This window comes from Perca flavescens, chromosome 8 (assembly GCF_004354835.1).
Source record: "Perca flavescens isolate YP-PL-M2 chromosome 8, PFLA_1.0, whole genome shotgun sequence".
Taxonomy (NCBI): domain Eukaryota; kingdom Metazoa; phylum Chordata; class Actinopteri; order Perciformes; family Percidae; genus Perca; species Perca flavescens.
This window is the reverse complement of record NC_041338.1, coordinates 4,520,539-4,543,477: the sequence shown is the minus strand read 5'-3', so window position 1 is coordinate 4,543,477 and position 22,939 is coordinate 4,520,539.

Here is a 22,939-nt window from a genome sequence, read left to right as displayed (position 1 = left end):
TGCCCCAACAAATTAAACTGTGTGTGAGACAAACATTGGCCTACAGCAATCTTAATGAGAATTTCTTGCAAAACCTGATGTGAGTAGCTTTTTGAAAAGTAGCTTAGGATCTGTGCTTAAAGCAAAGAACCCCCCTAATAGGTCTATTTTTATTAATGCCCAATTAACATTATGAACCACAGGCGGTTCTATGAATCTTCTGTCGACAGGCTGACGAGCCTATAGGCCACAAAGCGTAGGTTACATAGGCCAAAAGACGGATGATAATTGTGCTTTCTTCAAATTACAAGAGCAAACACCACCCACTTAGATAAACATTCATTTATCGAGTCTAACAGAAGTTAGTTGAGTCTAACGAAATCATTATATATATACTGTATTCTGTGTTATATGGACCTGGGTCTGCAATAAAGTTTTATTATTAAAACTGAACAAAACAAGAAGCTTTAAAAAAAGTATAATCTTGGATTCTTGATAATATGACCAGCAAGATCATGATATAAGAGCATGATATTAAAGAGATAATTCTTAATTCAGAGAGTAGTCCAAGACATTAAGTGATTCAAGAAAGATGTCTATATAAATACGTAGGTGTCTTTATGTGTTCTTGAAAGACATATCCTAATATAGACTAATTAACTATTTGATTATTATTATATTTTTTTTACACATTCCCCCCTTTTTCTGTCCTAATTTTATGAATACTTATTATATAATAATACTTATATACTTATTATGAATAATGTTTGTTGTTTTTCTCTCTTCATCCCTATTATTTTCTCCACTACATATGTTAACCTGCTCAGGTCTGGCGAGTCCACACAGCATTCCGGGATGGGAAAACGTGCTCTGGTTTATTAGCATTTCTTTTAACCAATCACAATCATCTTGGCTAAGCGCCGGACGGAGCAATGGTGCCTCTGCAAAATAGCCTCGGGAAGGAACTTGTTTTGGTGGAACGTGTACATTTTAAACGTTTCTTTAGTCGTGCAACAGAAAACTCAGATAGGACAGATAGTCCAGCTAGCTGTCTGGATTTACCCTGCAGAGATCTGAGGAGCAGTTAACCGTAGTCCTCATAAAAATTGATCAGAGTTTAAAACGTCAACACAAAGACAGCGGAAGGTGACGGACATGTGGCAGAAATGAGGGACGTCTGGCAGAATTTTCGGCTACACCAGAGCAATCCCAGAAATGAACTGTCGTCGATATAGACTACATGTGACCTGTTTTGTTTTTGCAGATTGTCACGTTAATGAGAATACAGATATTAGAAGGTAATACAGTGGTTCCCAAACTGGGGGTGTGCGACCCCTAGGGGCGGCCCGGAGGTATAACAGGGAGGGCGCGACAATGCTAAATATAAATAAATAATGCATGGTTCTGCTACCCTGCTCGCAAAACATGGAAAGGTTTGTGACAGGACGAATAACTTCACTAGTAACGTTAACGTTAGCTGTATAGATAGACGATTAATCTAATGCTAATTTAGCCAAAGTAGCACACCCCGGTCTGTCTGCCTCACTCCCCCGGCGCAGAGAGACTCAGTCGGGATGACAGCTGACAACAGCCCCGGGACATATAGCTAGCTAATTACCGTTAGCCCCCAGTCAGCTATCAGCCAGCTACTTTCATTACAGCATCCCCCGGCCAGGACTTATCTCCAGTGCCTGGCGCTTACAACGCTAACGGCAGTTTAATTATACGTCGGGGAAACAGACTATATCAGACCCAGCACCGAGTCACAACAGCGGCCATCCATAGCAGTAGCTAGCTACATCTCCGTAGCGCTACCGGTGTATGTGCCGAAAATCTCCTCCCTGCCGAAAGTCCTGGCTCGCTATCGCGGAGATTTCCCCGACAATCCCCACCCACACCCGTCTCTCAGCCTCGATTAGTAGCTTGCTAGCGTTACAACTGGTCAGCTACAAATAAAAATCTAATCAAGAAAAACGTAATTATGTTGGGGAAACTGCAGCTATTTTATTACAATAACATGAATAAACGTAACGTGAATACACTTGAATGGGTAAACTCGTCCGTGAACTGATGCATTCCAACCGGCAGCGAAGGTGTTTAACACTAAAAACTCCCATAATTCCACGCAACTTCCCAACGTCATCAAAAATCCAGTTTTACCGTCCATTGTTTTGGTTGAGAGACCCCTAGCGGCAGAAAGTTACATATTGTACGTTTAAGGTTGTACCAGAATAGCTCAGATGTAGAACATGTCAGCTAGCTAACTCTAGAGACAGTAAAAGAAAGCCTGTTTCTCCAACTTGGTCATGGCCACACCCCCACCATCCCCCCCATCCTCCTCAATGGCTACAGACACAGAAATGGAAAATCCTAAGGAAAGCTCATTGTGGGACTGGCTCTAGTGGCTGTAATTCTGCACCAAGGCTGAATTTCGGGAAAGACACTTTAGATACAGTATTAGGGGACCACTAAGGTTTATATGAAAGCATCCAAAAGCACCATGTCATGGGACCTTTAAAGGTTTGATGGGTATGAAAATTATGTTACTGTAAATAGAACAGCTATGAAAGATTTTGGACTGGCATGTCAGACAGTGCTCACCACCATTACCATCAAAACACCAAATGAAGGGAGATCTAATGGAGGAATGGTCTTCATCACAATCACAGAGCCCATTACCAAGAAACCCCTCACCCAGTTAAGCAGGATGAGAGAAAGGTAAAAACAATGAGGCTGGTAAATAGTACTTAGTAACTTATTAGTTTAAACCTTTCATCATCCATAAAGATTAAAGTCCATTTAAAGGTTTCAGAATCAAGGACAGAACTACTTAATAGATAACTACTGTTATCATTTAAATAATCCATTAAAATGGTTGAGCAGATAAAGGGGTAAGGAAGATAGGAAGGAAGGAAGATATGTTTCTCTAATGGTTATGTCATTACATTAAATATAAAAAAAAACATTTGTGGTTGACATCTGATTCTGCCAGGAAGTCATAAAATGTGTTGAAGTGCTTTCTGTTCTCTCAACTCTATGTCTGTCCATTAATTATTACTGATCACACAGATAAATTCAATAATTTTTGAAAATGTCACTACTGACTGCTTGTGTCACAAAAGGTTGATGTTTCAAATATCAAAATCATCTCCCTGTTCATTCAATAAAACACAACTACATCACCCCACTCCCCAAGAAAGAGAAAGTTATGTATTTTATAGCTACGTCAGTCAATGTAATGACTGTAATGAGTTGGACAACTTCTGCACGCAAGCCTGCATGGCTTTAAAGATATGCCAGAATGTACCATACCAGTTTTTCTCTGTATTCTTCAAGGCAATTTAAAAAAAGCATATATGTCTTAAGTCACTAACAACCACTTTTCAAAGCATACTTAATGTGGTTTATATCGTTTATTGAGCTAGAGTATTTCTCTCAGACTGCCACCAGTTTCCATTCTATTCTTTGCAGTATGAAAATCAACTCAGATGTGCTTGCGACAGATAATCCATTTCAGTCAACATCCTGTCTTACTGTTTTTTCCCCTCAAAGTTACATCATTGTTGCCTGTTGTGTGCTGCAGACTTTTCAATTAATCCGCTATTAAGCAAAGCTTAAACCCCTCCCTGTCTAACACGATGTAAGACTCATTGATGAAGTGAAAATAAAATACAAACGCAATACAAATACAAAAAAAAAAAAACAGTGTGTACGTCATTGCAAGTCATATGTCCTTCATAAGGCTGTTCAGCTGAAATTCTGTACCAAATCCTTACCCCTTGAGAGAGCTCACCATGTACATTAACTTCCTACAACTGACGATTAAAGCTTTTTATGATTAAATCTATTCATCTCTGTATTATATTTATTAGGACATATCAGTTACAGAATGTGGACTGTTGAAGAAGAGAGACATGATAGGGCAGATCAATGGGACCTCTGCAAAGGACACAGGCACGCAAAATACCTTATTGGCCCTAGACCACCTTAGTTCCAAAGATAGACAGAGACAACCTGAGCAGACCCACAGTCACACCATTGTTCTTGTTCATGTGAGAAGTTGTGTTTTTTTAAATCATGAAAGCCCTGGCATGGTGTGTCACCTTCTTTCAAACAGAAGTGAAAACAGATATGAGAGGACTGGCTCGTTCTCTTCTTTCTACCATAGACGTCTTTGATTATAGGTTGACTAGCTCCTTTAATGAGCTGAGCAGCTTTCACTATGAGCTGTAGACCTTTCTGTTGGAAGCAGTTCAGTTTCCAAACTAGACGGTGAAACCTAGTTATGACACTTACCTGTCATCACTGACACCTCTCACCGGAGACTCCAAAGTTGTATGGTCAGTGTGAGTGCACAGTTTTTATGAGATGCTGTCTGGACCGGTCACATTAGAAAGGTTCACCCTCTTCAGAAGTTTTCTCAACTTGTCTACAGTTATACACACTCTTACACAGCCAGAGGTGAGGCTGTCACAGTTTGCATGTTGTCAGATCATTCAACCCAAGGGTATATGATGCATGGGAAACAAATCTTTACTCCTGCAGTCTGTAGGGCTTTTAATGCCATGCCACATGTATCTCTATTTTCTTCTTCTTTTTTTTGATTTTGATTCCAAAGTAGGCTTTTAGTTTTCGTGATGCAGCTGTAAAGATTGTCCCAAATTCTGCTTTGTCAACCGATTACAATGGGGCATTGCAGGCGTCGAGCAGGGAACAGGCTTTCGGCTTCCGGCCAGGACCTTTGGTTGGAAGCCGTCATTTCTGTGATCACAATATCTTCCACATACTTGTAGATGTAGCCAGTGCGAAGGATGCATATTCATCAAGGTCTGTTTGCATGTGCAGCCTCCTTGAACATGTTCCAATATATCAAAGGAATCCTGAAGCACTGAGGATGCATCCTTTGGCCAAACTCTGATGTATTTTGGTCACTGATTTTGACAGTTTTAGCAAAAGTTGCATTTTGCTTGTTTTGTAAGTAGCTGGCAGTCTGTCAGTAGAAAATGTGGTCGACATATTCCACTCAACCAACCTTCATTCATTTATGTAGATTCCTCCATGAGTCGTGGCGCTGTTTGAAGTTTCAAATTTACTTTATCATCTCATGTACATTTAAGCCAAACGTCAAAATAGTAGTCCCCAAATAGATATAACATTGTTGTCTGGACATGCAACACACAAGAACTGGCACTGCTTGCTCTTGAGGGAATTACTGTAATTGTTGGAATTGTTGGCTTTGTAAATTATAGAGTGTGGTCTAGACCTACTCTATCTGTAAAGTGTCTCGAGATAACTCTTGTTATGATTTGATACTATAAATAAAATGTAATTGAATTGAATTAATGTGTACTTAATTTAAGGGCAATTATGATATTTGTGATACATTCACTTAATCAACACATGTCAGACTCATGGTATAGGGCTGGAGCAAAAGACAAGGGATAAGGAACCCCAAATGTCTGTACCAACGTTTGTGCCAAACCATCCAATAGATGTTGAGATGTTTCACAGGATTAGTCATCATCATTAGCATCATCAAAGTCCGATTCAGATTCACCCCACAGGTTCCCTGGATATCTATTTCAAATTCCGTGAATTTCCATCCTAAATGTGCCAAACATGTCACTAATAACCAATACAATAGGACATTCCCATATCAATTCAATTCATATTCAAATTTCCGTCTGGACTAAAGTGGTGACCAGTGTTGCCACAGTTACTTTGAAAAAGTAACTTAGTTACTTTACAGATTACTTGATTTTAAAAGTAACAAAGTTAGATTACAAGTTACTTTATTAGTTACATTCAGCAACTGCCGACAACACCCCTGCAGCCTCAACATAAAAATGACAACTGGTTTACTGTGAGGCAGCTCGGCATTACCAGTATTAGGGATTTTGTTTATTATGGCACGAAAGAGAGCTAGTCAGACGTGTTTAAGGGCAGCATTTCCGCTACAACATAGGCCTACTGCCCCAACAACTTCTTTAACTGTCCCCCACTTACTGGTTTTGCACCGAAGTCCAGCTTTTGTTGTTTGGATGGTGGGGGACCTCCTCTCTGCTTTGCTCCACCTGTTGGGACTTGCTCTGTATGTTTGACTGCAGCGCTGCGACTCCAAATGGTTCTTCAAATTTGACGTAGTCGCCACCAGCACAGAGTGTACAACGAACCTTAATATTGCCGTCTTTAGCTGACACAAACTCTAAATAGTGACTGTATTTCCAGCTAGAAAACGCGCATCTCTCTCCTCCCTCCGTTGTTGTTTACGTTTGTGTCGCTGCGTGGTACACGTGAACTGTCCACATGTTGAAAAAGTGACTTGTCGCATACGTGACTTCACTCCCTGAGGCGCAAAAAGAAAGCAAAAGTATATATTTTTACTAAGGAAAATGACAAATAGTAACGCACAGTGACTTGGATAAGTAACTTTAATCTGATTACTGGTTTGGAAATAGTAACGCGTTAGATTACTCGTTACTGAAAAAAGTGCTCAGATTAGGGTAACGCGTTACTAGTAACGCGTTACGTGGCATCACTGGTGGTGACATGACAGACTGACCAGAAGATCCACAATGCCATTGCAAAAGCCATGCTGCCAACAACTGCTCTGATAACATAATTGTTATGTAGCATATAATAAGGTGTCAAATACATAATCTGACACATACTCACACAATGGCCATTTTTTTAGGAAATACAAGCTCTAAATGAAGTCTGGAAACAAATTAATGAAAGCAATAAACTGTGGACAGTAAAATATATAATTTCCATGATTGTGTTTAGTACAATGGCCAATCAAAGAACACAGGGAAATGAGGGGAAAGCACTAATTAGAGAATGGTTTACATCTACATAGCCAGCCCTGTGAGCCCTAGAGAAGGTATGGTCTGTAGGGGCACACTGCCATGCATTGTGTGTCCATTGTCTCTGCTCTGCACTGACCCTACAACCAAGGGGCGGGAAAAATGTTATGAAGACCTGCTGTATGCCAATTGCCCATTACTTTGTATATGTATTTAATTGCATCTATAATATTTATGTCCCTGTAAATTATTCCTTTCAAGTGGACTTAAATAAATTGTTAAATTGTGTGCGTGTGTGTGTGTGTGTGTGTGTGTGTGTGTGTGTGTGTGTGTGTGTGTGTGTGTGTGTGTGTGTGTGCGCGCACGCACATTTCATTGTGTTGCTAATGGAAGTACCTCTATGTGTCGCCTATTCGTTTAAGTGCATGGCTTTTCTCAATTTCTCTCTCTCGCGAACACTTACAAAGTACAAGCAGGCGCACAAAAAGCTGGCAATGTAGATGGGGAAGAGAGTAGACACTTACATGCATAAAAATATTTGTATTGCTGTACGCTAGGACCTTGATTAAATCCTGTAAACCCTAATCCAAGCCATATCCCTCATTTTATATTTGACCATAAATCCTAATCCTAAATTATAGTAGAGGTCCACAAATTAATAGTTTCCAGAAAATTCATAGTTTAACAGAGAAAGATGACTCTAAAATTGTTAGGCTGTGTAAATGAAAATAAACAAGAGGAGTAGGAAGGCGCTAGGCCTGCATCTCTATTATAGTATAATGAACAATCTTGCATAATAGGTATTCAAATTGCCTTGGCTTACTCAGTAACACTTATTTTGAGCACGGATATTAATCTATTCTCGCAAGAAACAGTATGCAGATGAAACTTTTTTCAGAGTAGTTATTACGATGTATTATTATTAAATCAGTGGCATCAAATAGATTGTGGCTACATTTTGTCACATTTATCCTGTCCTTTAATCTAGTAGCTTCTCAGTAAAGATGCAAGGGCGCTGAGCACACAGCACTATGTGGCGGCAGTGTTTAATTGTCACTTGGTACTGAGGAGCAGCCACAGCTGACCTAATAATTATTATAACTATAATCATAAATTCCAACCATAAGAATAACAACAAATTCTGGCCTGAAAAGTAGCCCAATGAAAAATAGAGGCTCTTGCTGAAATTTGCAAAGTGACCTCACTGCTATGGATGTAACAATGCATCGTGAATCGGTTAAAATTGATTTAAATGTGTAAAGATTGCAACCGGTTAAGATAAAAAATGAATCCTGAAACAATTTTTTAACGGCCTAGGGTGTAATCTACTTTTGATTTCACTTGTTTGATTGCAAATATCACCACTGCTAGTTTTTTTTATTTGAAAATATTTCTTTCTATTCATTTATTTTGATGTGGGATTTGTTTTAGAAATGTAATTATTCATTCCTTATTTAATTTTTGCTGTTTAGTCTAAAATACAATGTCAGAAGCGCTTTGAGCGCCTATGATAAAGCGCTATATAAATGTAATGAATTATTATTATTATTATTATTATTATTATTATTATTATTATTATTTTTTAAGTTGCACTCTTATAAGAGGACATATGTTGTTTTTGTTTTTACAAATAAAGAATATTTTTCAGTTATTTGTCTGCTGCTCATTCTCTTAAAAAAATCGTGAGATAATCGTATTGTTAACATAAAATTGTGAAGTTGAGTACATCATTACATCCCTACTCATTGTGGATGATTCTCCTCGCTTTATTATTTTGAGGGGTACATGAAGTGTTTATAAGTATAGAAATACACACACACACACACACACACACACACACACACACACACACACACACACACACAAATACAGGAGTTCCTCTAGCTTAAAGTCACGGTCAATTCGGATGCTGGAGAGGCCTGCATTAGTGGAATTACTGTGGGAGTGCGGATCTGTTGGCTGCTGCCTGCCTTTGCCATTAAAACCTGCCAGATCAACGCACTGCTAGACACCTCCTGCTGGGCTGCACAGAAGTCACAGTCCATCTGAGTCTTGACAGATCATTTTCTCACCGTTTTATTATTAATAGGCTATATTAGACTGCCTTTCATTCAACAAAGTAGCCTACATCTTAATAATAAGCAAAACACCACCTTAAGGTTCATCAAACCTTAAGCTTGTGCTTGTGCATTTGTGTCCTTAAAGTAGCCTAGATAAACGTTGCACATCATGCAAGCTTTCTTAATGAGAATTGTAGCTTTTCTATCTGCATTGGCAGACAAAAACTCATGATAGACCTCATCAAATTAAAGCACAGGGCCTCTTCAGTCGTGAAATGATAATATATAGGCCTATATATATTGTTTTATGATTCACGAGGAGTATACAGTTTTATTATATTAATAAATGGCACTTTTTTGTATTTAATGTGTCAACTCTCAATGATTCTTGCTTAGTATTTTTAAGGAGTAGGAGTTGCTATACACATTCAGGGGAGAGCAAGGACGGGTGGTATTTGTGGTGTGGTCTGGGCCAAAATGCCAGGGCCAATTTTTGGTCCCAGTCCGTCTCTGCTACTACCTAATCGGATCCTGCATGTGAATTCTAAAAAAAAATTCTAAACGCATGATGATTATGCAACAATATGTTGCCTACATGTTGTGCTGCTGTTTCATTATTGTTGTTAATAACAGTGTTATGTGCTGCTGCTGCTGTTTTTATTATTTTTATTTTATTCACAGTTTAGTGTATTGCACAGTGGTTTGTGTCTCAGTAATCATTACTGAGTGGTGGAATGTAACTAAGTACATGTACTCTAGTACTGTACTTGAGTCCAAATGTTGAGGTACTTGAGTCTTTTCTTTTCATGCCACTTTCTACTTCTACTCCGCTACATTTCAGAGAGAAATATTGTACTTTTTACTCCACTACATTGATCTGGTACAGCTTTAGTTACTAGTTACGTTAGTTACTCCACTACATTCATCAGTTACAGCTTTAGTTACTACTTACTTTAGTTATTCCACTACATTCATCTGTTACAGCTTTAGTTACTAGTTACTTTACACATTAAGATTTCTGCACACAAAACACATGTAATTTATAAAATGTGATGTTTGATTCTAAACTAAACTAGCCAACAATATAACGGCCTACAAGTCAGCTGAGATGAATAGACCATTAAACAATAGTTGATTGACAGTACTGTTTGGTTTGTTTAAAAAATATGAGGATTTTTCGACATTCAGTACTTTCACTATTAATATTTCAAGTACATTTTCCTGATGATACTTACATACTTTTACTTAAGTAACATTTTCAATGCAGGACAGTATGCTATTAGTACTTTTACTGAAGTAAAAGATCTGAATACTTCTTCCACCACTGGTAGTGAAGTTGTGATTTTGCCTCAGTAAAACCAGGTGTTCTGCACTGCTGCAGATCCTGTAGCCTACCGGTTGGTTTAGAAAGATAAAAGTGATTACCAGCTTGCTGTTGAACTGTGAATCCAGGGAATTCTGCTGCTTTGCTGTTTAGTTACATTTTCATTGTAATTGTTTTGGTGCTGTGGTGGCAGAGGATAATATCTGGTATTCTTTCCACTTACATCTCTATTGATGTTAGTTTTATGATGTAGTTTACTAATTTTACCTATGTGGTGGGGTGGTAATTGGTGTGTGTGTGTGTGTGTGTGTGTGTGTGTGTGTGTGTGTGTGTGTGTGTGTGTGTGTGTGTGTGTCAGTTAAAATTATTATTATTATTATTTGCATGTGGACCATGTATGGCACTAAATACATTTTTCCAGTAAAGCACAATGATTAAGGGGGGGCCTCACACAAAGAGCAGCCTAGGGGCCCCTGACCACCTTAATCCACCCCTGCATATACACACACTGATTCTTGGGAATTTGGATAAAACAGGTTTTAATTTTGAAAATAAAAAGTTAGTTAAATTACAAAATCTGAAGGTATATCATTATAGACCAAAGTGTTGGCTGTTTAGCAATGTACTGGTGCAACCTCCTCATTTTGTATTTTTTTCATAAAATAGACGTTTTTCCAGTTATTACTTTGTTTTTGTCAACACCGTCAGACACAATAAAAAGCATATTATGTATTATTTATTTGTCTAGTAATCTATAATAATCTATAGTCTAATATGCATTTAGAGTTTTTAAATCATTATCTGACATTTGTCGTACACAGATATGATGTTAAATGTTGAATATTCACTTTTGTTAATTTTTTATACTGTTTCACGTGTACTCCTTTAAAAGATCTAACATCATACAACGTTTACTTTAAGCCTAAATAGAAAAAAGTTTTATTTAACAAACATATATTTGTATTAAAAGAGACTTTTACTTTAATAACTCAACAGCACTGAAGAAACATATTGTAAGCATATTCCAGAGGTCGGCAACCTTAGGCACGCGTGCCACCATGGGCACGCGGGACCTGGCAATATGTGTGCAAGAGAGTTATTGATGTGTTGAAATCATGGTTGAAATGCTGAAGCACTCTCTCATCCGCATGCCAAATTACAACGTTCATAGTTGCCAACCTCATAGGTGCCCATACCGTGGGTGCTCCGGAGCTTGAGCACCCACGAAAAATACTGAGCACCCACGTGTGCCAGACTGCCAGTTCATTTTTATATTAATTTAATATTAAACATTGCAGGTGGTGCTAAGTGGAGCGTCTGTCATAGTGTGATTGGTCATGGCGGTGGCATTGATTTATAATTTCCCACGAAGCTGATTAAACTTCTCATCTCCAGTCCTATCTGTGAGAAGTGGCGCTGTCCTGAGTTGAAAGCTAGCTTACTTTACGGCGTGTGTGTTCGTGTCGGCCGCTGTCCATTTCCTAAGGTTCTGAAATGCAAACATTGTTGACTACTTTTTTTTTTAAACTGTGTGCGCGTGTGAGCACCCACGGAGGAAAACATAAATCGGCGCCTGTGCGCGACCTGTTATTTACGGTAGTTTGATTGACTCATATCTCTGACTGGGAACAATACAAAGAGGATTACCAACGGCCGCTGGGGCAGATGAACTAACGCTAGTCTCGTCACTGTAAGGAGGCTATAATTAAACCTTCGTTAGTTAAAAGTCAATACTTATCAGTGCACTCAGCTGTGTAGACCGGCATCAACATGTAGAAAGCGATAATTCAATCTGCTCTGTCTGCTCAGTCCACTCTTGTCCACCGCGCTGTTTTACGTAAACACAGCTCTACTCTGCAAATAGCTAATTTTTACAAAACAAGCTAAAAGAAAAGCTGTCGGTTTGTAGTTTATTTTTCTTAGTTTGCAGGGAATCTTGAAATTTGGACAAATTCTTATAAACTTAAGCTGTCTGAAGAAACCATTCTCTCTGCTGGAGTGGTAAATATGGATGCATTATTAGACCAAAACAAATACATGTGGCTACTTAATATGCACGTGAATGACGCAATCGTTATGTTCGTGTTCTTCATTCTTGATAATGATGCTGGTTGTGTTATTATTATTTTGCCACAGCATCCTTTCATTGAAAATGAGGCATACAGGACCTGCTTATCAGTCCATTCGTCATTAAAGCTGGGCTTTTCCACAACTTTTCACTTCAGGCTCTTTGACAGTGATATTTTTGTCAGCCCATTTTCCACCAATCAGGACTGCATACTAAAACCATGTTTCCATAATAATAATATACAATAATAATAATAATTACAAGGTCCTGATTATTACAGATTCCCTGGATATTACATTTTGATGTGATGTATAAAAAAATAAATACGGGCTCACGGCTGTGGTTCGGCCGCAGCCTCAAGGCCGAACCACAGCCGTGAGGATATCCACGAAAACCTGACAGTGGTGACGTCTGACGGTGGTGACAAAAACCTACTCTTTCACATGATATGCATGAGTTGTTCACATTAGCCATCTTGTTTCCCCTCTATTGCTAGCTACTTCAGACTTCTTCTTAAAAAGTATACATTTATGTCATAATCTAATCTAATATTTTTTATACAAAAGAGATGGTGTTGACATGTTATGGTGGCGACAGTAGCAGTGTCCAAAAATATGAACAAGTTTAAGAGAAAATAGCAAATTTAAGGGAGCTTGAGTGATCTTGAAGCATGCAGTAGAGCTGAAGGTTTGAAAATGGGGTCCTCAGGAATGTAGTTGACCTTTTGGTTGCTTGACTTTATTGCTTTTTATAAATATCTGACGGTGGTGACGAATATGTGGGACACATTTTGAGCAACCACAAAATAATAGTAAATATTGTTAAAAACTCACTCTTTGTAGTTTTTAAAACATATTACAATGTACTATTTCATGTGGTAAAGACATTATTCAATTTAATTATTACTTTATGTTTTTTTAATCAAGTTGAAATGATTATCACCTATCCGAGGACAACTGATTTTGTAGGCAATGGGCCAGCAAATAATCATTAAATTAATAAAAATTAAAAATTAAACTGTAAATGAACCTTACATATGTGCAAAGGAGCCCTTGATTATAACCTTGATTCTTTTTATTCATGAAAATGTTATTAATTTTTCTTAGTGGGACATGTTTTTGCCAAGGTTTCAAGAATCACTGACTACATACACATACACACTTATCCTGTATTTAATGTGCTTTTCTCTTTCCCTGACTCACATTATTTTTCCTGCACTTTTGTCAGCTGTGGGAGGCCGTCCACCATTTCTGCGTACCTGAAGCTAAAGCCCGTCTGTTCCTCCACAGCCATTCACACACTGATGGGAGGCATACTGTAGATTTAATTAGGTTCTGTGAATTTATTATGATGATTTTGGAACACAGTGGGTTCCAGAATTTAATTCCCCGGCGCATTGTGCAACGGTTAAATTGGTGCCCATTTGGACAATGTGAAAGATGGTGAAATGAGTACGAGAGAAGCCGAGAGAACAGAGGCGATTGAGGAAAATGGGGGCTGGAATTTGTCCCAGGAATTCTTGTGCCATCACGCCACTGTGTGACAGTGGGATGTATCATATGTCAGTATTTAACGTTTTATTTAGGCCCAAGTTCAACACTTGTACGCTCAGCTACCAACCCTCTCTGTTTTTGTCTCCCTCTCTTCACTGACTCCGTTGCATCCATTAGAGACGCGGTGAATGTGCATGGCTATCAGCGAGTGAGTGCAGAGCGCTGAGAGCGAAGGTAGATGAGGCCATTCAGGGACAGCAATGTGCAGCGAATACTTATCCAATCATCCTGCCTCCTAGATTTCAAAGCAGGCAGAGTGCTGAGCTGCTTTCAATATTCCCCTGCCTTCTAAAAGGAAGAAACCACAGAGAAGCTCCAGCTTTTTGTCCTTAACAGGCCCTGATAGAGATGGGACATGCCCTTCTCATTTTTCTCACTCTGGCTGTTTGTGAAATTAGGTTTTATCCCTCTTCTCTCTAATTGCACTTTTTAACAAGTGCAACTTTTTTACAAGCACAGGCAATTCTTGGGTAATGAGCACGGTCCATTCTGCAGCAGATTAAGTAGTCCAGTATTTAAACATACTGCTTAGCTCAGTTTGAATCTCAGCTCTGTAATCCTTGCACTTAAAACAGCAAGAGAGTTTAAACATGTTTTGAAAATTTGATTTTTATGTAAGAAAAAGTCTAGTTTGGAGATGTCATCTAATCTGTGATAATAATACATAAATAAGCAGTTTTAAAGCAACGCACGTTATACATTTTTCTATTGAAATGGTTATGTCTGTATGAATTTAGTATGCTTTTAAGAGGGATTTATTTCACTGCTAATTTCAGCTGTTAACGTGGTTTTGAGTGGTGTAATGGTTGTTAAAGGGATGAAAGCAAGACACACTGATGACTATTTTCAGGACTTGTTATACATATGGGGTTATTATGTGAAAGGTTTAATTATGAAATGGAGCATACATTGCAATTATGTGTCTTCGAATAAAATGAAAGAGGGAGGAAGGATGGCTGGCAGGATGGATCATGCAGACTTTCTAATGGTTTTGTAATTAAACACTGCGCTTAAAAATTCCTGGCAGCAGTCTGCTGTGGAGTTGTCTTTCCTGTCTCACACACTTAGCTTCATATTCACAGACACACACATAAACATGTGCATGCACAACACATACAAATGGACATCGGCTTGGACTCCTATGCACCAGTGCTCTAACAGTAATTGGGTGTGAAATTTAACTTGCCACCTGCTGCGAATGTGGATCAGCTCTGCTGCAAAACCAAGTGTTTGTGTGTGCATCTCCCTGTCAACATGCACAGAGTTTTGTATGGATGTTATGTGATGTGCAAATTAGTTTATTTTGCGTGTTTAATGCTGTCAGTTAATGTTTGCATCTCAAATTCTTGACACCCACTGACCTCCAGTTGATAGGCCTATATTTTCCTCTAAACCCGCTGAAACCAATGAAACAATCTGGATATGCTCCCCTTTCTCTTCACTAAACCAAGCCAGTCAACACGGGTTGATCCTTGGTCATGACAATTCAGATATGACATGGGTTGGTCACAACATGGGGGCAATGTATACCGATAACTTTAGGTGTTTTACACGTTATGCAGTGAACAGCTAACATTGTCACATACTTCAGTTCAGCTGTAGCCTACTAGGGTATTGTAGCCTACGTAAATTCGTCATTGTACATTGAATATTTCAAACAAGATTTTAACATCAAAATCAAAACACAACCCAGCCCGTTATCATTCCGAACTCGTAAAATAAGGACGTTTGGACAGTGGCTGTCAGCGTTTGATGCAACGAAAAAGGCGCCCTTCAGCATTTTTGGGTGACGCACCGGGGAAAATCGCAGTTAAATAAGATGTGGCGAGACGCTGACAGCCACTGTCCAAACGTCCTTACGGGCTGCACAACCACAGACTTGATGGCTTTGGAGGGTAAATGTGTTGCCACATTTTCAGTGGCTTTCTTACCTCGTTTTTTAAACACAGCAGCATAAAAATTGCAGTATGATTGATGCACAGCACTGAAAATTATATCAATGGCCCCATAACATGTAACGTTGGTGGTGGTGTTTCTTGGAATTTTTTTTGCTTGCCTGTCCAACGGTTGGAGGAAGAGCGGGCCGGATTAGCGAGAGTATGTCAACGTTAGCCTTGTTATGCTAGCATATAATATGTTGTCCCTCACGATTTTGGTCATCTGCTGCCAAATGTCTTCTTCCCAGCGGACTGCCAGGAGCTCTTACACCTTGAAGTCTTGCCACATATCCATGTTGTTGAAATCATCAGCCGTTCACCTCAAATGTAGCTGAAAACATGCTCCCGCTATTGCACTGCTTGTTTATGAGCTAACGTTATTGCGACCTGGAACATTTGCGTCATGACAGTGCAAACCCATTTGCCACCGACAGATACCGATACTGATCCCGCCCCAGTACTTACCCCGGTTGTGTGCCATTCACATTGAAATTGAGTTGGTCAACGCGGGTTAAACCTTTCAAGCACAAGGTTAAGCCTGGTTCAACCCTGGTTGAGCCCTCGGTGTGAAAGGGGTATAATGTACCTCTGCATACACAGTTGCATGCAAACTAACAAAAATGTACACCGCTTGAACTCTCATCTTCACTTAAGAAGACAAAAGCTGTGTGTAAACTTAACCAAAGAAAAAAAATGAGGTGCCATGAATTTACATGTACTCCCGGCGCGTCAAAAAGCGACGCTTGGTCAGGTGCTTTTGCTGTTTGTTACTGACGCAAAAAGTCTTTCTTTCTTTCGCATTCCCGCTCTTAATACTACCTCACCTTACTCTATCGAGCTACTGCTATGCCCGGTGCATTCCAAACACACGCTAAAGTGTGATTTTTGCGTCGGTATCTGAGGCTGAGAGCCACTAACCAAGCGTCAGTATTTCACGAGTTGGGAATGAGGGTTGGTGTGAATTCTGCGCAGCCAGTAATTTAGTTCTACCTCTGCATTGCAAAACATGAGCACAAAAGGGAATGAATGTATGAAATAAAGATCACATGCTGTGTTCTCTCAGTGTGTCACACTTGTTTGAATAAGAGATTTTGTTTCGAGAATTATGAATGGGATGGAGCCTTCTCGCCTTCCCACACCTGACCTGAGCTCTGAGGACAGAATGACCTTGGTTAATGCCACAGCAGGGACACGGACATGCACAGACACACAACTTTGTATTTGGTTTTCAAAGTGTCTCCAGTGGATGCATTCGGAATATATTTACAATTAAACTTTTCGGTGAACTGCAACTCTACATGAGCTCTGTGACATTTTGTTTCTTCCATAGACAACGGCGAAAGCACACATTGTCTAAAGTGAAATATCAACACAATTTAAAATGGCATTTAAAAGATCAGCTTCAATAGTATTTCACCAATGAAAAAAGAATGAATAAACCGTGTCTTTTCACTAACATGCACAGTGGTACTCTAAAGGTAATTTAGCCAATGCCAGCTCTCTGTAATGTTGCAGCATGGATAGCACTGTCTCATTCTGTTGGTGCATATTTCTGGTTGCGCTGGCCTGAGGGCAGCTGGAAATAGTTCTGCACCATGGAGACAATCCTGCTCGGCTTATTCTTTCCATCTTGAGAGAGATCAAAAAGCAACAGAATGGCTGTAAGTGGAAGATGCCAAGAAATAACATCAAGCTGGAGCAAACAGGGCATATATTATATAAGTCAGACTTTGTGGTTTTGAACGTCTTGTCTCTGAAGGAGACTCAAGTGTTTCTGTGTGAGGAGAAAGGGGGGAATGAATAATAGGTATGTTGAGGTTAGCGTCTTGAGCTGTAATGATCTTTCCCTTAGCCCTCTTATAGGAGGCAGATTGATGTCAGCCTCAAGATGCAGGCAGTTTTTTCCTTTAATGCTTCAATGTCCTGTGATGTTAGATATGCGAATGAACCGTTCTTTTTGAACAGCTTTAAAAGAGGAACATCAAGCAGGTGTGAATCCAAAACGCTGCTTCTGTGTGGGGAGAATTGTTGCTCCAGACTCTCGTTAAGCACAACTCTCATTCTAACTTTATTTCAGACTCTAGTTCAGCGCGACTCCATTGACTCTTGTTTAGCGCAACTCTTTTAGCGCAACTCTCATTCAGACTCTCGTTCGGACTCTCTTTCAGACTCTTGCTCTGTGTGACTTTTGTTCAGCACGACTTTTGTTTGCCGCAACTCTCGTTCAGCACGACTCGTTCAGACTCATGTTCAGCTCAGCTTTTGTTAAGCGTGACTCTCGTTCAGCGTGACACTCATTCAACGCGACTCTTGTTCAGCGACTCTCGTTCAGCGACTCTCGTTCAGCGACTCTCATTAAGCGCTACTCGTTCAGCGACTCTCGTTCAGCGACTCTCGTTCAGCGCTACTCGTTCAGCGCTACTCGTTCAACGTGACGCGACTCTTGTTCAGGGCCACTCTCGCTCAGATTCTCGTTGAGCGCGACTCTGGTGACTCTCATTTAGCGTGTCACTTTTAGCGCAACTCTCATTCAGACTCTTGTTGAGCGTGACTCTCGTTCAGACTCTTGCTCAGCGTGACTCTCGTTCAGACTCTTGTTGAGCGTGACTCTCGTTCAGACTCTTGCTCAGCGTGACTCTCGTTCAGACTCTTGCTGAGCGTGACTCTCGTTCAGACTCTTGCTCAGCGTGACTTTTGTTAAGCGCGACTCTCATTCAGTGCGACTCGTTCAGCCTGACTTGTTGTAAATGTAAATGTAAAAAGATAAAAACAGTGAAACATGAAAAAACACCAGCATAGGCAATCAATGAAACAAGAGACATATGGTGATGTGTAGGGGGGAGATACAAAAAAGAAGGGAATTGGACAGAGAGGATTATAGGCTAAGTTTGAACAGGTGAGTTTTGAGGAGGGATTCGGATGTTGCTATGGTGTCAGACTGTCGAATGTGTGGGGGCAGGGAGTTCCAGAGCCTGGGAGCAGTGCAGCTGAAAGCCCTGGCACCAATGATGCTGAGATGGAGTCATTTAAAAGCCAATATGGTTAGAAATAGAGACAAGGGAGGGAAATGACGACTGTGTTATTATAGAGACTGGCTTTGCTATCTAATAAAAACAGGAAATGGGTGTAAATGAAAGGGTAGATTGACCTTTACAGAGTGTGATCATCAGTGCACAGTCTAATGTCAAGGATTTTAGTTGTGATTTTCTCACCAGACAAACAAGGTTGTACTTGTCTCCTACTAAGCACTTCCTATGTTCAGAAACTCTGTGTTTGTGTGTGTATGTGTGTGTGTCTGTAACCCACAACATGAGCGGCAGGTTCACTTGGCCTCTTTATTTCACATACTGAAGGGAAGCTTTTGTGAGCTGGCTCTCTCTGCATCTGATTACCCGCTGGCTTAATTGATCTAATTATTGAACTCTGCTTGTGGGTGCTTTGTGTTTATCCAGTCAGACAGTCTTTAAGATAAGGATATGCTTCTTATTGTTCCTTTTGCTCAGGCCCTGAACTATTCAGTCGCAGCATGCCATTACCAAGTTAATTGTGCAATTTAGGAGGAGGTTGCAGTGGTGAACGCACTGTATTGCCACTTTTATGGATGTTAATTGCAACCTTACAGCCGCTACACTACGCACACAATACAATGATTGCAATTTAAACGCAGAGGTATCGACTGGAGATCGGACAAAAAAAAACAAAAACACAGAAAATGGAGTTGGAAAATGTGTGACTGTGTGGGAAGTGTGAATGAAAGAGGGAGCAGGTTACACTGCAGGAGAGCTCTATAAAGGTACAGGGTAGATTTCTTTTGGGTTTGAACACAAGTGTTCTGTATGTAACTAAACAACAATCTATTCATGCTGCGACATGGATGCTACAAATGGCAGACCCCTTTGGTGATGTGTATACATTTATCTTTCTGATGGGCCAAAGGGATTCCAATTGGAGTCACTGTGTGCAATGCAGCGTATGCCGTATCTTAATCGTCTCCCTGTTCTGCAGATGTGTTTTTATCCAGACTATGCTGTAAGGGATCTGATGATGAACAGAAACTCTGCATGGAGTCTGCTATTACTGCTCATCTGACTAATCTGACTAATATCCTGAATCCAGAACAAAGACAAAGAAAGAACAAATACTCAAAAAACAAATTTCAAAAGAAAGTAAAAAAGACTGGCTCCATCTCCTTATTTTCAACAGCATGTGTGTCAACAAGCTGTTAATCTTGCTTATAGAAAAGATTACCATCTGTCTATTCAACCAGCCCTAATAATCAGTGTCTATGGCAGTGGTCCAATATGTGTCTGTACTCACAGTGGGTGCCTGATACCATTCTCAACCAAGGTACCACTAAATATCCTCTTCTTTTCATTATGTACTAAAATAATAATGAATCACAGGGTGTGATTCATTACCCCATTTATAACTTCTAAGTGCGACATTATTGCGTTTTTGATAATCTTCTTTTCCCTTTTTTCCCTTCGTGCTCTGACTGCCTCTCTCTCTGTGAACTCTGCTGGTGTGAAATCAATCAATAGCCATTGATTGTCCCGGCTTTTATTTCTCACTGTCAATCATTTCCATATCCCTCGGAGAAGTCTTTTCTATTAGCACAGCCACCCATTCATCATCATCATTTTCTGTCATCTTATGTATAACTTCATTGTATAGCAATTATCTCAAGGGACTAAGACTATGGCGCTATGCTAGCTTTCAGGGTTGTGAACAAGAACAGGGAGACTGACCCAGTCTCAAGGCTTGACAATAACACTATAAATAGACAGCATTTACAGTAGCTCGGGGGGATTTATCATGTGTGGCGATTGATTGAAAAAGAATACCACATACATGAATTATAGGCATCACAAGCTGCTATGACGACTGGTTTACACTTACAGGGATATCATTTCCTTCTCACTGGCCTGTGTTTACATGGAATACATATTTGCTCTGTAATCCTGTATTATCAGCGTTGTCATATCAGTGTGCATTATAAAGTTGAAATCTCCCCAAAGAGTTTACGACTCCCTTTTGTATCCGCAATGGTTATAAAACACCATTGTTCTTTATAATTTCGTCATTATATAGTTGCTAATGGCAAGCGATGCCATTTCAGAGCCTAATACATTTTGAGACTAAGCTTCCCGGCCAGTACTTCCACTAAACCGATTGCAAAGGAAAACCTTATTGGACCATTATGTTACACTGGGAGTTCTTTTTTTTTTTGGGGGGTTTTCTCCACTATTTTTCTTCCACAATAAGAAAAGAGCGTGGGAGAGAGGCTGGCAAGCACTACACAATTCACTTCCCATCCACAGAGCTGAGAGAAAGAGAGAGAGCGAGACACAAAGAACAAATGTGAAACGGAGAAAAAGAAGTAATCTTAGCTTTTTGGTTTGGTTTTTATTTCAGGGTTGTATGCAGCTGGTTGCGACATAGACTGTGAAACCTTCCAAAGATTTCTGTGTCCTTCTCCTGTCTGGCCCACTGTTCTGTCCTCTCTCTTCAGACCGTTTGGAACTTAAGTTATGTGACAAACTATACTTATTTTAACCCAAACTATGATCTTTTCCTAAACCTAACTGAGTACTTTTGTTTGAATTCGAACAACGTTAACCACGTGTTTAAAACAGCGGTACGTGGAGCATCACAGTTTGTCGCGTAGGGCTACCCAGTGCATAACTGACAACAAGGGATCCTGACCAAGCATCTGTATGTGAAGATGGGAATGAGAACATGCTCTATTATAGTCATCTTTAAACATCGTCTGGTCACTGTGTTCTTTAGCTTCATAGAAATGGAAGAAGGAGCAAAACTATTTACCCAGTAAAGACAGAGTAGGGGAGTATTAGGGAGAGAACTGCCGTGACAAAGCAAAGAAAGAATAATGTGAATTGCTTCTTGTCAGACAGTTATGTGAAATTTCGGTACACTCTGTTCTGTTTTTTTTGATCTATTAGTCTCGTCACAATGGTTGAAGCAGACTGACAGCGGAGCACCTGTGTTCTATCTCCTGTGCATATTCATCATGAAATGTCGACGAACACAGCGCACCGTTGAAACAGCAAGCTTGATGGCAATACGCGCAAGTTTTGCATGCACAAACTAGAAGATGTACACACACATATGAATGCATGCACATATACACAAATACACAACAGAGAAGAAGAGAAGAAGTTACACACACAAAGACAGGTTTTATTTAGGTAAGTCCTGATTCAAAATTGGAAAAAGCCCAATGTTAAACCCACACAAAGGGACAGTTGCAAAAGTAGTCGCACAATTATATGACCAAAATATTTTTCAATCTGTTACAAAAAATCCCCAATATCTCTTCGTGCTTGAGTTGTTTTTTTCCCATTATTGTTCATTACACACACTGTGTGTGGCTGCTCTTGCCCGCACAGCAAACATTAGATTGATTGTCAATTAATTAACCATTGATTTTGTGTCTTCTTCCATCCCGCAGGGAAAACACGTTACTTTACTGTGTAGTAATAATGGATATATACATACCTGTTGGTAATCAGTAGCAAAATTACATTTGTCGTGCATAATAATTCATACTAGTGCAATAATTACAATCATTCTATTGCAATAAGGGCAAAGTTTGTGTTTGTGTTGTTGGCTGTGGTTTGTTTTATTCTGTTTAGGGTTGACGGTATGACGGTAGCGAGTAGTATTGATAAGGCGAAAGTCTGCGCAGGGAGGTTGTTCGGGGTGGGTGGATGGGTCAAAAAACACAGGACTTTCCCCCCGGAGACCGGGGATCACGTCCCGCTTGTTGCAGTTCCTTTCCTCGTTCTTCTTTTCCTAAACACAACCGTCCCGTTGTTGTGGCGTTTCATTTCCCCGCTGTTGTGTGCCCCTGCGCCCGGGGATCGTGTCCCGCGAGTGGCGGTCCGTCCCGTTGTTGTGGCCGGCGTGTGACGCGTCATTTCCCCGTTGTTGCGTCCCCCAGAGCAGGTTTGAAAATCGCGACCTGTACACGTTCAAAATTTGTGATGTGTACACAAAATAAACGTCAAAATCGTGACCTGTACGCAAATTAATAAATCAAAATAACGTGACTATTTCACGACCTGGCGTGAGACCGGGTTGAGATCCCTGTTGATTGTATTCCCCAGGTCGCCATAGGAGAAAGGGGTTAGGATTAGGGTTTATTATTTCCTTATTGTCACCTTCCTAAAATAATTGCCTAAGTCATTT